Source organism: Thunnus albacares, chromosome 4 (assembly GCF_914725855.1).
Source record: "Thunnus albacares chromosome 4, fThuAlb1.1, whole genome shotgun sequence".
Taxonomy (NCBI): Eukaryota; Metazoa; Chordata; class Actinopteri; order Scombriformes; family Scombridae; genus Thunnus; species Thunnus albacares.
In genome coordinates, this window is record NC_058109.1 from 28,329,785 (window position 1) to 28,342,255 (window position 12,471).

The following is a 12,471-nucleotide window of genomic DNA, read 5'->3' on the forward strand; positions in this document are numbered from 1 at the left end:
AAGATACTAAAGATTGCTTTTAATATTTAATGGTAGTGGGACTCTGTGACCTACAAAAAAATAACAATGACAAAGCGTGCTGTTTGTGAAAGTTTTAAATAGTCGACATAGATTCACCAATGACAGAAATAAGAAGTTAAGTAAATGTTTTCTGACAGTAGGCGGTCATCATACAGTATGTAATTATATAACCCAGCACACTCACACACACACACACACACACACACACACACACACACACACACACACACACACACACACACACACAGCACTTTTTTGCAATCAAATGAATATTTAATGTCCGCCTTCTGCCAGTTCTGCAATGTCCTTGATGCATCAATTTTAAAGGACCAGTGTGTTGGATTTAGTGGCATCTAGCAGTGAGGTTGAAGATTGCAACCAACTGAATAACCCCCTCCTTCCAAGTGTGTAGAGCCTACATGTTTGGTTTGTCTGTTCTGGGCTACTGTAGAACATGTAGGTGCAACATGGCAGGCTCCATGGAAGAGGACCTGCTCCCTATGTAGCTATGAACAGCTCATTCTAAGTTAATGAAAACACAATTCTTATTTTCAGGTGATTATACACTAATTAAAACATATTTATGAATATTATATTCCATTTCTGCCAGTAAATCCCCCTAAATCTTACATGCTGGTCCCTTAAATGTCAAAGTGGAATATGTTTGAATTTCAAGTGTAAAGGCCTGTAGGGTTGTGCTTGCTGTAAAAGTTCAGTAATTAGTCTCTAATTAAATTATTTTTATAACAGCATGGCTTCTTGGGGATTATCACTACACAACATTATAGGCCATTCATATTATCATAACTCATGAAAGTGTTTGCTAATGTCAACAGCTGATGTAAAGTTGTACCTATTGTATGCTTAATGTGCTTTACAGTCTGCAACACAACATTGCCAGATAACGGATAAAGTAAAGAAAACAATGTGTAAGATATTAAAAAACAAGATAAAGTATCTGTAGATTTGGTCTGTAATAACTGTCTCAAGAACTATTTTTTGTCAGATTGAATAAAAACAAGTAAAATCACAAATATTTTGCACTCTGACAATGTTCAGTCCAGCTTCGTGCATACCATCGTCTATTTGTAGACATTTATGACTTGTCATAGCAGGAAACACACAGGTGTGACTAATAACACTAATGATAGCTTTGTCCAAATAAGGTGTTTCAGTAAGCCATGATAGTGCTGCAGCATGTCCAGTAGCGAGGCCTGGCACTCATTCACCGAAAAAGGTAATGCCACAACAATACCAAGTGTGCTTTGCGAGCTGCACCTTTATTCACAAAAATACTGCTCTTCACCTCAGTTGATGGTAGCATCAGTTTAACTCAGGCAGAGGTGAGTAATAAGTTGGCATAACAGACTTCATGTACTTACAGACCTCACCCACATACTGTTGGAGACCAGTGATATCTAGTTTTAGCACAAACTGGGCACAAGGCTAGTCTTAATTTCACGTCTTAATCATGTTAAATGTTGTTGGCTAGACTTTTTAAAATAATAATTTTGTTTTTTGTGTGACTAAAATAAAAACACAAGTTACTTATTTCACCACTGTACATTTTTGCATTTAGGTTACCTTTTCCATCTGGTTAACCAAAGCTAGTGAAACGGCAGGTGTAGTTTTAGAGAGGAATATGCTAAACTCCAAAACTTACAGAAAGTCACACAAAGGTAAGATTTACACTTTATCTGAACTATTTTCAGTGGAGACTAATGACAGCAACCGACGAGTTTTGCAAATGTACCTTCGGTAAACTTCCTCACCTCTAATAAAGAGCAGCAAAGCCGCTAAAGTTTGGACAAAATTGTCGTGAACCAACTGTTTACTCCGCGCAAGCTAACTTTACACAATAACACGTTTGATACTTGATACAACAACTCAGGTCTCAATAAAAAAAAACAACCTAAGCATGATGTATACGTCTCTTGACTCACTCTAGTTGGGGTAATAATGACCTCATATTTATCTATATACCAACATTGCTGTATGTGTAGCCTTATGTAAGCATCTTCGTGGGTCAATAAACTTTATTGACAGGTTCCCGCCAACTCCACCACACCTGTCCTGCACCCACCTGAGGAGCGAAGACCACAATCAGGTGACATGAAAATGCAGATTTAATAATGGGCCTCTACAGTGGAATAAAGGTGTGTAAGTAATCAAGATGTGTTCACTAACCTATAAATATACTGTATACTACACACATACCATATTATAGGACTGTAAAGTTAGCAGTTCCAGCTGCAGAAAGTCATAATTATTAGTTTCAGTAGTTATGAAATCTTAGTAATGCAGTAGCATTATGTTCATTAACATTCCTTCAGATATTTGCCTTAAAAATTATTTAAGTTGGAAAAATCATTATTGACAGATTCAAAATTAAGCTAAATTTTACTCTTATGTATATACATGTACTCCAGGCACAGCTGAATGCAACTCATTTCTCATAAAGATGTTAATGAGTCAGGTACACAGAACAACAGATGTGGTTCTGTGTCAGTAAATTTTGTCTTGTTGTTTCTTAAGGAAAAAACTAATTCAGTATATTTTCTCAAAAGAGATTAAGATAAGAAGGTGTCACTCCAAAGATGATGAAAAATGCATTTCACCTGTTTTAAATTACACCCTTATCGTTATTATTAGTACAAAATGTTTGGTGACATAAACACACAACTTCAGCAGAGGTCTAATCATCCAGAATAAATGAAAACACCTATGAGAGTGTGTGAGTTCTCCTAAAGTTTTCTGTCTTATTAAACTGTACATCATATAGTCAGCAATCAGAAATACATCAAATTCTACTTTTAGGTAGCCTATATAATTTGCCCCCCTCATGTATGTTAGTGTGGTGGACAAAATATTAGGAGCACTTCAATTTAATGCAATCCAGTACACCACCACTTCTTAAAAGTAGAATTTATGGCAGAGCTGTTGTGTTAGATTGCACAGGTGTTCCCTATAAGGTGCTCAGTGAGTGTGTGTGTGTATGTATATATATATATATATATATATATATACACACACACACACACACACACACACACACACACACACACATATATATATATATATATATATATATATATATATATATATATATGTATATGTACACTCAGCGGCCACTTTTTTTCGTTTACGTGTTCAGAACTGCCTTAATTCTTTGTGGCATAGATTCAACAAGGTGCTGGAAACATTCCTCAGAGACTTTGGTCCATATTGACATGATAGCATCATGCAGTTGCTGCAGATTTGTCGGCTGCACATCCATGATGCAAATCTCCTGTTCCACCACATACCAAAGGTGCTCTATTGGATTGAGATCTGGTGACTGTGGAGGCCATATGAGTACAGTGAACTCATGTTCAAGAAACCAGTTTGAGATTATTTGAGCTTTGTGACATGGCGTGTTATCCTGCTGGAAATAGCCATTAGAAGATGGGTACACTGTGGTCATAAATGGATGGACATGGTCAGCAACAATACTCTGGTAGGCGGTGGTGTTTAAATGATGCTCATTTGGTACTAAGGGGCCAAAAGTGTGCAAAGAAAATATCCCCTACACCATTACACCACCACCACCACCACCAGCCTGAACCGTTGATACAAGGCAGGATGGATCCATGCTTTCATGTTGCTTATGCCAAATTCTGACCCTACCATCTGAATGTTGCAGCAGAAATTGAAACTCATCAGACCAGACAACGTTTTTCCAATCTTCTGTTGTTCAATTTTGGTGAGCCTGTGCCAATTGTAGCCTCAGTTTCCTGTTCTTAGCTGACAGGATTGGCACACGATGTGATCTCCTGGTGCTGTAGCCCATCTACTTCAAGGTTTGACGTGTTGTGTGTTCAGGGATGCTCTTCTGCATACCTTGGTTGTAACGAGTGGTTCTTTGAGTTACTCTTGCCTTCTTATCAGCTCGAACCAGTATGACCATTCTCCTCTGACCTCTGCCATCAACAAGGCATTTTTGCCCAGAGAACTGCCACTCACTGGGTATTTTCTTTTTTTCGGACCATTCTCTGTAAACACTAGAGAGGGTTGTGCATAAAAATCCCAGTAGATCAGCAGTTTCTGAAATACTGAGACCAGCCCGTCTGGCACCAACAACCATGCAACATTCACAATCACCTAAATCACCTCTCTTCACCGTTTTGATGCTTGGTTTGAACTTCAGCAGATCTTCTTGACCATGTCTACATGCCTAAATGCATTGAATTGCAGCCATGTGATTGGCTGATTAGATATTTGTGTTAATGAACAGTTGAACAGATGTACCGAATAAAATGGCTGGTCAGTGTATATATAAAAGATATATAAGAATAACAAAAACATGGAAACATTGAGGAAATGACAATGAAATACAATGACCACAGAGGATTAAGAGTTTATTGCTGGATTTCTACCTTTTTTCCTTATATCATTCTGGCATTATATTATAACATTACAAGGCTGTTGTGAACTTCACCAAGGGTGCAGCTATGTAACTGTTGAAAGTTACATTTGCTTTCAATATTCACTGCGCTACAGTCTCTCTGATTGTGATCAGTGACTGATATTATTAACAGCTCAGATCATACATCTTCACACTCTCTGTATGCATGGTTAGTTATGTGCTGAACTAGCCCCTATGCAGTGAGCCCAAATGCATTTTGTGTGTCAGTGAGTGTGCGTGTGTGTGTGTGTGTGTGTGTGTGTGAGAACTCGTTGTACTGTAACAACTCACCAGCTCTTATTACATGGCTGTGGTGTGTGTACTAATAGATCCAGGGCAAGCGTGTTGACCCCAGTCATGTAGGAAGTTCAGGAGTTGAGAGGGATTTTCTTAAGGGGATCTTTGGAGAAGTGTGTGTCTGTGTGTGTCTGTCTCTTTGTGTGTGTTTGTGTAGGCTTTGCTGATTAACACCAGATGTGCGGGGCTCAGGGTGTTGGCAATAGTTTGAGAGGGCCCCACTGTACTCCATTCGGCCCTGGTTGCAGAAAATGCTCAAGCGACTTCTTCACACATGGCTGACATTAACATCTTTGCTGTTCATCCCCCAGATCCCCACAAGGTTAGAAACATCAGGTCAGTCTGAACTACAGGAAGTTTTAATAAGGAGGTTGTCCAGTAAAGCCAGGGTGTTCATGTAGATCTCTTGCTGCTCCACCAGAGGGCGGGAGAGAGCTGTAAAACATCTGCAGTGTTTCTAAACTCACGTCTCAGAATCATATTCAGTATTGTACATGAATATGGTTTTTTTTTCATGGATCTTTGCAGTTTTTCAGTTCATATAAAGACAAGCACATTGTGTTGTTGCGTTGTATTACAGTGTTAAAATTACATTTTTAAAAAGAAATAGTTGACTTAATAAGGTTTACATAAAAACAACTCCAATATTTTGAGAAAATTAAAGTTGTGAGAGTAATTGTGATTGGTGCTGCAACTAAATATTATTTTCATTATTAATCTGTTGATTGTTTAGATTATTAAATGTCAGAAAATAGTGAAAAATGCTCATCACAAGTTCCCAGAGCCCAAAGTGACATTGTGAGATTGATTATTTTGTCAAATCAACAGTCAACAACCAAAGATGTTCAATTTGCAATCATGTAAAAGAGCGAAGAGCAGCAATATCTCACATTTGAGGAGCTATAAGCAGCAAATATTTTAAAGTTTTCCACTATAATAGACTTAAACAATTACTCAATCATCAAAATTGGCAACCATTAATTCACTGTCAATGGCGTTTCAGCTCTAGATAAGATAATTGTTATGGATTGAATGGAAAGTAATTGTAAATTCTTCAGGGTGAAGGCTGGTTAATGCCGTACCTTAAAATATTTTGTCAAATTTGCCATCATAGTAAATTTCAAAATGATATTGCTTTTTGAACTTTTTTTCTTGTTGCTTGCAAGACAAGAAACTGCAGTAATGTCCACACTCAAACATCTGTGAAGTCAGATGTTTGTCTGAACACTCAAGTTTGTCTGAAGTTATTATTATATGTCACTCCCTCAATTTCAACCCCACTTTTTCTTGAACCCCTTCCTCCGTCCTCACCTCCAAGGTCTCCCCCCTCCTCTACCCGTCTCTCTACCTTTTGTCCCTGTGTGAATATTTCACATTGCTGCTGCCGCTGGTGCGTGATGCAGGGGACTGAGCGTTCATTGTGTGTACGCAATGTGGGTGCAGCGGTATGCAGCTCCTCGGCGTGTGGTGTGTCGTGACAGGCGTGTGGCCGCTGACGCCAGCCGGCCGCCTGCCTGTCTGTCTGTTCAGTTACACCTGACCGGCGCTGACATCGATGTAGCCAGCACACACACACTCACAGAAACATGCAAACACACACACACACACACACACACATACACACACACAAATTTACATTGCACCACTAGACCTGGCACCCAGAAGTCATATTAAGGCTAATTGACTCATTGCCACTGAGGTTGGCTCACTCGTCCCCTCAGTACAGGAGGTTGGCATGGGGCTTTTGCTGTTGCCTATTTGATGTTGTGCTGACTTTGTGTGAGGTGATGGGTGTCACTGTCACCTAAATGTAATAAAAATGTAGTTTGCAAGTAATCTGACTGAAAATATATAATTTACATGTAATTATAATTACAGCTGTTGCATATCTACAGTTAGTAATAATATTTAGGAAAATGTATACTATTGCTTTTCTAGCAAATGCACTCATACTTTATGTTGAATTAAGTGTGCCCGACCCGACTGCAACAGGCATTTTGTTGCAGCAACTACTTATATTGAAAATAATAACAATAAACTTATATTGAAAGTGCATTATTGAATTTTGTGGTTTTGAAATAAAATAATAATAATAATACACTTATATTGAAAGTGCATTATTGAATGTTGTGGTTTTGAAATGTGCTGTGTAGGTCTGTTCTGAAATGCAGTGGAAGGCCAGGCGATATTGCAGTGCACCGTGGTGTAATCCTTGGTATTTAGTGTGTTCTCTCAGCTGCCGAGGTGAAAAGTTGAACCTGGTGTTGACCTTCTCTTGAGAGAGGGCTTAGCTCTGAAGTCAGGCGCAGGCCAAAGGCACAGGGAGGATATTCTCAAGTTCCTCTTTCCCTCCCTCACGTGCACCGTTCCTCTCCACGGCCACCCTCCCCTTCCACACGGAAACAATTAGCATCTGTGATAAGACATTGTACATATTTCCATCATTTTATCTCGTCTGTTTTGTTTGTTTGTTTTTCCATCATGACGAAAGTCTTGTGTCCTCTTGTCACGGCGCTGTTAATCACAATTACATCTCATCTAGGTGCAAGGAGTTGGAGAGAGAAAGAGGGAGAAATAGACTGTGAGGGGCCTTATGTTTATCACTGCAGGGAGTTGAATTGCAGATGGACAGATAATGAAGAAAATAAGCAAACAATTATGTAAAAATAGACAAAATGGGAGTAAATGAGACTGACAGACGTTAGGAACGATGTTTGGGGCAAAGTAGACAAGTTTTTATTTGTACTCCCAAGATGCCAGTTCAGGACATGTTTGCATTGTCACTAGAAAGCAAGAGAAAGAGTAGAGTAGAGCGTATTTTACAGATACATAAAAGGTTGGTGTATCTGATTTTCATAAACCTTCACAACCAAAACAAATGCTTCAGAAAAAGCTTTTTCCTTGATAAGACCATGTCTTGTTGTGCGTCTGTTTGTGTGTTCAGTATTTTATATATTTAAGCCTCTAATGTTGATGTCAATCCAGAAAAGTGTATGGTCTCATCCCATGCTATTGAAAAGGAAAGTAAACTTGTTTTCAGTGTGTGTTTGTGATAATCTATGTGATCATGAACATACACAAAGAGTCATTTGAACATGGTGTGTGTGTGCGTGTTTGTGGCTTTATTTTGCTGTTTATGTATTGTACTCTTCCTTCTACGGGGCAGAGAGCTTTAACCACTGTGTTAAATTTACATGTCTTATCATGTGTCGTATCATACGCCTCGGACTCGCTGATCCACACTCTATTTTGTTAAAGCAACATGACCCAGAATTCAAAACCAAAACTAAGTCTGACATTCTTCCAGTCCAGCGGAGCAGGAGAATACATGGCCTAAAGATATGAGTCCGACAGTAGATGTTGAGTCGTGCTGCACTCTGTTCTCCATCTGTTTTAGTTTTCGAGTGGTTGTGATAACCTCAGCCTGACCCCTGATTGGGATAATCTCACCCTCATCTTCTCTCGCTGGTCAGCTGACAGAGCACTGCACTGCAATTGGTGGGTGCGTCGCTGAGGAAGAGGAATTTGTTTAGCATTGTGTTGGGGTAACAGTTATCCAGTGAGAAGTTTAGTCTACTGTCTAAACCATAGCAAAGCTCCAAAACACAGAAACAGAAGGAATGTTTAGGGTGAGAATTCAAAAAGCCAAACATGGTGGCTTTCCCAGGCAGTAACTATAAAATAATCCTGATACTGCTTCCTGTGGTGTGTGCACAGGCATGACTGGACCTCAGTAAACATAAATTTATTTAATCAGTACAGTGCTTACAGCAATATTTCTTCTGTAACATCTGTAAACATTTCCTCATCCAATCTTTCAAAGTCCATGCTTAACTGCAGTTCAAAGCAAAGAATATTGAACCCAACCTTAATACTTCAATATCTAAAATGTAAATCAGTATCACACCATTTTATGTGTTAACTCATGATGAAAAGACACAGTAAAATATATTTTTTGTAGTTACAGTGCTTCTTAATTGCTGTAAGGGACAGGACAAGCTGCTGTCCAGTGTAGTAGCTGCTTCAGGCGGTCTGTTTGGAGGGCTTTAGTCCAGCCAGATTAGATCAGAGGACCACTCTGTTTGTTTGTTTTGATTTGGGAGGGGCCAGGCTCCTGAGGGATACCCCCCTCCCTCTCTCAGCTACCACTCTCCTATCCCTCCCCAGGATTCCCCCTCAGGGCACAGTCGACTGGAGCCCCCCTGACCTCTCTGTCACCCCTTCCTAACCCACGTTAGCCAAGGCATCCTGGGAACAAAAAAGAAAACGAAGGAAGACTGCTGTGTCTTAGCGTCCACTGAACCAAATCACAACCAGATCCGTTCATCTGGGGGTGTAGGCAGTGCCACCCAGGCAGGCAGCCCCTCTAGCTCTGGTCAGACCTAGTAGAGGTTCATCCCAGCAAGTTGACCTCTCTTTCATCTGCTTGTAGGTCCCCAGTCTTCTCTCACACCCAGTAATGTTGGAAAGGCAAGGTATCAGCTAGGTGAAGAAGTTGGCTTAAGGCTGTTGCAGCTGCAGTCCTGTTCTTGCATGTGTGTTTTTATGTAATCATAAAAACTTTTTAAGATGCTTTGAACATATGGGACCTAATTTTGATTAGTTTTAAATCTGTGAGGGTGCCTGTATGGATGGAGTACTAACTAAATCCATATTAGTTCATTTATCGTTAATATGTCGTTGGCATGAGTTTATAGATCACAGATCACAGTATATCCTGTAAAGCTAGCCACTTTGGCATCTTTTTCAGATGCATCTGTGCTTCTGTTTGTGTTATGTTGTGTAGTTTTCTCTCTTTCCATCCATCTGCCTGTTCATGCTCGATGAACGGCATCCGCCAAGGGCGTACACCTTCACATGTACACACACCCACACACAACCCCCCCCCAACCTCTGCTGACCTCTTCTTCTTCTCCCACAAGACCTTGGGGTGAGGCAGCCTGGCACCAGACAGTTATTCAAGCCCTCAGGCAGCTTCACAACAGGTCAGAGACAGAGAGAGGTAGTGAGAGGGAGAGAGAGATGTATGTGCAGCTGATTATTCACTGTTTAACTGGTGTTTTAACTTCTATTTGCTTTTGAATAAAAAGAACTGAGACTTTGACAAGTCTTTTTGGATAATATTCAATGATTGTTGGGCATGCATTTGCATCAAATATTTCCTTAGAAAAATGCAAAATAAATTTTAAAGTCTAAGAAACGATTTGTTTCTTTGACTCTAATTATTTCCTTTGCAGATTCCCTTTAAACCCATCCCTTTAAAACAGAAAAATATGTTATTCAGCCATAAATTAATTTTGTTTTTTTATTATGTTTCATTTAATTTTAATCCCATGAAACAGGAAATAAAAGCAGGAGGATGCTGTGATTGGATTAAAAGTCGTCTTTGTAAACATTGTGACCCATGTCTTTGACACACCTCCTTTCTCCTCTTGAAGAAAGTCTCTTCATAACAGGAACGCCAAGAGATGAAGGTCTCTTTTTAAAAGACGACATGGGATGGGGAGGCAGACTTTGGAGTCTTTGTTAGGCATGTGGGCCTGTGTTTTGTGTCAGTTTTGTTCTTCTAAATCCTCCTTGGTTTGTGTTTGTCTCCCAGCTCTGCTTTGAGCGATTAGAGACGAGGGTTTGAACAGCTCGGTTGAATGAAGACATAATTTCAGCTCTTTATTGTAGCTTTGAATAGTCAGTCTTTATATCAATAAACGACACTGGTTTGAATATTAGCTATACTTTAAGGTTTGTTCTTTAAAGGGGAAGTAGCCTAAAGTGTTTGCAGAGTTTTTCTGTCACATTAGACTTGAGGCTGGTTCACTCTTTATGGGATGAGAGTATATTGTATTGGACAAGTGATGTCAGTAAACCATGCCACCAGAGATGAGCCATATCACGAGAGGCATCGCTAGAAATCTGAGTTGTGCCATTAGACAGAGAGAAAGGCAGTATCTTGAGAGAGAGAGAGAGAAAAAGGGGAGAGACACAGAACGGATTGTTCCACAACAGACTGACGGACCTTTTAGCCTTATCTTCCTGAGCTACTCTTACAGAAAACCAAGGAGAGAAGGGAAAAGAATGCCCTACTCTTTCTCTCCCTCCCATTTCCCATTCTCTCATTTCTCCTGTCTGCCTCTCCCTTCCTTCTTCATTTCTTCTTCTGCTTTTGTCCATCAGTCTTACCCAGCATTTCTTAAAAATCCTCTTAACCCTTGCACTCCTTCTATTGTCCCCTTTCCTCAGTATCTTGCCTTGATGTTTTAATATCTTGTTTCTTTCCTCACCCACCACTATCTTATCCGTCTTCAGCTCTTTGGAGCGCTCTTAAGACTCATTGCTCCTACAGATTGTTAAAAGGTAGATTTGTAAGCCGCCTCAGCGTCTCAGCAGCAGTTGGCTGTTAGCGTTGCACTGTAAAATAGATCCCTCTCTCCATCTCAGGCTCACACTATATGCATGACAGCTTTTCAGGAGGGGTGCCATGCAAACGCGGGCCCAGTTGCCTTTGCAAGAACGTCTTATTTGCATTTGTTTACATGTGCCACTCTCTGCACGCTTGGATTTGCTGTATGTCATGATGTTTTGGTGCAGCCCCTTGCCCAGATCCTGATACACACAGACACACACACATACACACGCAAAAGTATTTGGTTGTGATGACACTGTGAGTCGTCCCTCTCCTCCCTCTCTGACAGAATGAAACGGATGGATAATTAGATATCAAAGGGAGGCAGGCAGGGTGTGGCGAGGCGCGCGGGCCCCTACGATGGTAAAGCACTTATTAATGAGATAGGCCTTATCTGCTCTCCTCCCAGGAATTCTGCCTTTGATCGGCCCGACTCCAGACTTAATACATTTTTGATTGATAGGCCGAGATGACAGAGAGAGGCGGTGTGGATGGGGTAGGTGGGTGGAGGGGAGTGTGTATGTGCGCATGGAAGGGGGTGGGGGGGCAAAGCTCAGATGCAACTGTAATGATGCCCTTCACATGATTAAATAACTTATGACAATAGTGTTTCACCTTATGGGATTGGATACATTAAGATGAGCAGACACACAACTTGGGATTGTTTGCATGGTAAATAAATCTCAGTTATAAAGACATACACATACTGTATAAATGCACATACACGCACCTTCACATTCCTCTGCCCACACAGACATAAATTCACTAAGACAACCCAAACAGACAGGCCTATTCAGTCACCTTAACCCCAACTATAACTCACATACTGGGGCACCAGAAAATCTTTTCCCTAAGACAGAGCAGGCGAGGGGCAGGCCTGCGGAGGGGGACTGAGATAAGGCTCTATCCCCGTCTGGAGATGAGTTATAGCCCACCCAGGAGGATGTGGCTAGCAACGACCCACCCAGACCTGCTGCTCGGCTTGCTGGGATTGGTAGGGCTGGTGTTCTCCCGTTCGTGAGGCAGCGGGCAACCTCATGGACAGAGATAACAGCCCCACTCTCAATAACACCTTGACCAGAGGGAGGAGAGGCAACATCGAATCAGTGAGCTTCTGCACACACCTACACACACACACACACACACAATCTCTGTGCCACACAAACCCAAAAAGTCACACACATCATACACCTCCGCCCCCGCTCCCTCTCTCTGCACGACAAGAGGTGACTGAGCGTAACCATTACAGCGCCGTGTCACCTTGTTATGAGTCTCTGTCAGTGTGAGGCGTCGGGTAAATTAAAGAAGC

The 12,471-nt window shown here is 40.9% G+C and overlaps 1 long non-coding RNA gene across 2 annotated transcripts in view; it reads left to right on the plus strand.

Moving 5' to 3' along the window:
* The first annotated feature begins 1,271 nt into the window (after positions 1-1,271).
* The window catches only part of LOC122981437, a 64,644-nt gene continuing 53,444 nt past the window's right edge, over positions 1,272-12,471 (plus strand). For both annotated transcript variants that reach the window (XR_006403238.1, XR_006403237.1), the window contains exons 1-2: positions 1,272-1,364; positions 2,068-2,177. This is a non-coding gene — a long non-coding RNA (uncharacterized LOC122981437). The remainder of the gene's footprint in view (positions 1,365-2,067; positions 2,178-12,471) is intronic.